Below are 2,802 nucleotides of genomic sequence, written 5' to 3' on the forward strand. Positions count from 1 at the left end.
ACTGGAGACAACTAGTCTTGTGGTCACCACAAAATATTTGACCTTTTCCTCTTTGTTAAATTCATACCCAAGCCGGTTAAGACCTTAAGTCTCTTGGAGCCCTAAATGTTAAAAATCACAGTAATATTAAAATCTCAGAGTAGAGATCATATTGTTATTTACAAATATTTTGTGTTTAGCACTTTAAAAATTAGGTAAGTCATCACTGACTTTTCAGAAAGACTTTGTAAAGGTAAATTGATTTTCTTTTTTCATAGGATACGATGAATAGATAACTGGAAAAGATAGATTTCCAGAGAGAAAGACGGTTTCTGCAATGGTAAGCTTCCCAGTTGTATTGTATGAATTGTCTGCATGCCTTTTCCCTCCTCCTATTAAGCAACTTTTAAGAAATGTAATCAGAGTTAATTAAGAAAGTAAGTTGAAACCAAATCTGTAAAATGTAAATGATTTTCAGTGCCTGAAAACATGTAATAGAAGGCAGCAGAAAAAGGAGATATAACAGCTCCTCAGTCAGGCTGCCTTAGTTGAAATCTGGGCTTCATTGACTAAGTATGTCATATTGGACAACTAACTAAATCTGTCTCTGCTTTAGTTTACCCATTTGTTAATATTAGCTAATAATAGCGACTAAATCATTGGGTAGCTCTGAGGACAAAATGAGATTTTACAGGTAAAATTTTTAGAATTTTCCCCAACATTGTTACTACTGTTACCACCAGTGTTCCTAGAATAGTCGCCGAATCTTGGCACTTACATCTCAGGGTATAAAGGTCATCCTGCCCAAACCCTCATCCAGTGCTAGGACCCTCTTATCAACATCTCCAGCCTGTTGGATGATGAACAGCTTGCGACTGTCACTTGGATGGAAACAGTTACTAATTTGGCTTGGTGTGTGTGTGTGTGTGTACCGCATGCAAAGTAATTCATGAATTTACAATGATTTCCTCTTGATTTTCTTTCACCTTAGTTTTCCCCTCCTCTCCCTTTCCCTCCCTGCCCTTCCCCTTCCTTCTCTTGTCTTTCTTCCTTTTTCCCTTTCTTCTTTTTCTCTTTTTTTTTCTTTCCTTCCTTCCTTCCTTCCATCCAGAAGCAGACTCATCAAAGAGGAACTTGATGATAATAGGATTGTTTTAAAATGTTTTATGTCTTCTCATGCTGTGTTGTTGTCTAACTTTTGTATCAGAACATTTGACTTTGAATCAAAATGCTATTGCAGGGTGGGGGGATTATTGCAGAAGAGCTTTCGCTATACAGTTGACCCTATGATAATCATATAAAGACTTTAAGCGCATAATATAAAAGGCAATATTTAATGCTTTTTGGTTAGATATTGTGTTAAAAATAAAACAGTGAAACATTTAAAAAATTAGACCTGATATTCTAGTGTAAAACTTCTATATGGCAACACCTTAAAATCTTAGAATAAGACATTAAAAACATACTAGCACAAATTATAGAACTACTTACAGATTCTTTTTCATATCGAATTAGTAGACTTAAAGAAAAGATAGTGAATTCTATTGAGAGAAAAGGAATTGACCAGGCTTGTTAGGACACAGGACTGTGAGGAGAGAGACATAAAGAGTAAGACTGGGACTGGGGAAGCTTTTGTTTGGGTGATGAGAAAGCATTTGAAGAAAGCAGCTGTCTTAAACTGGGTTCCCTGGTAAATAGGTTCCAAGGCAGAGATTGGCCTACAGGGCTTTACTGGGGAATGCTTGTAGGAATAACACTTGTAAGAGAGAGAAACAGACTTGGGCAGGGGGAAGAGTTGAATCGTCATACGGTCACTACCTGGGACAATCTTAAGGTGAGCTCTGGAACCTGGATGGTGTCCCTAATTGAGGCACAGGAGCCCAAACCCCAAATCAACCATCCTTAGATGTGAGACGCTCTCTAAAAGGAGGCTTAGGGGCACCTGGGTGGCTCAGCCATTAAGTGTCTGCCTTCGGCTCAGGTCATGGTCCCGGGGTCCTGGGATCAAGCCCTGCATCAGGTTCCCTGCTCAGCGGGAAGCCTGCTTCTCCCTCCCACTCTCCCTGCTTGTGTTCCTTCTCTCGCTGTCTCTCTCTCTGTCAAATAAATAAATAAAATCTTTAAAAAATAAGTAAATCAATAAAAGGAGGCTTAATATGGAGTGAAGCGACTCCCTTTGAAGGCAATTCCCAAAAAGAGCCTGGCAGCTGGAAGAATGAGTGCCTGATCCTGAAACGGTGGTCTGGGCAGTGCACAGTAGCATCTACCACAGCAGTTGTCATTGGTTTGGGGGAATACTAAGAATAGTGATGCTGGGAAGACAGGATTTTGAAGTGTTCTACTGCTCATTAAGGGCACAATCCTCTTTCACCACTTAAATGCTTTCTATACAACCTAAGTATTTATTTACATTTCTTTTAATTCTATCTTTCCATTGTTATTGAATTGATGATGGTGATGATGGGGAGGATGATTTGACCCAATGCAGAGATTGGGTCAATGTGACCAGCTTTATTTTCAGGTTAAATAAATTTTGGAATGGGATTAGTTGTGATAGTGACTGAGAAGGGAAAGATACGTAAACTGATGATGGTAGGTTTACTCGAAAAAGAAGGTAATTGAAAAAATGGGATGTCTTGAGGAAGTAGAAGCAAACAGATCTAAAGAGACCGGAACTGGGGGAGTAGACTGTGGCCAGAGAGTATAATCTCCTTCTAAAACATTGAGAGATGCAACAGTTTAGAAGACAGAGTAGCAAACATTTTCTATAAAGGGCCAGATAGTAAATATTTTAGGCTTTTGGGGTCTTATCTTCTACTCAGC

Source organism: Mirounga leonina, unplaced genomic scaffold, assembly GCF_011800145.1.
Source record: "Mirounga leonina isolate KUSES-001 unplaced genomic scaffold, KU_Mleo_1.0 Mir_174, whole genome shotgun sequence".
Taxonomy (NCBI): domain Eukaryota; kingdom Metazoa; phylum Chordata; class Mammalia; order Carnivora; family Phocidae; genus Mirounga; species Mirounga leonina.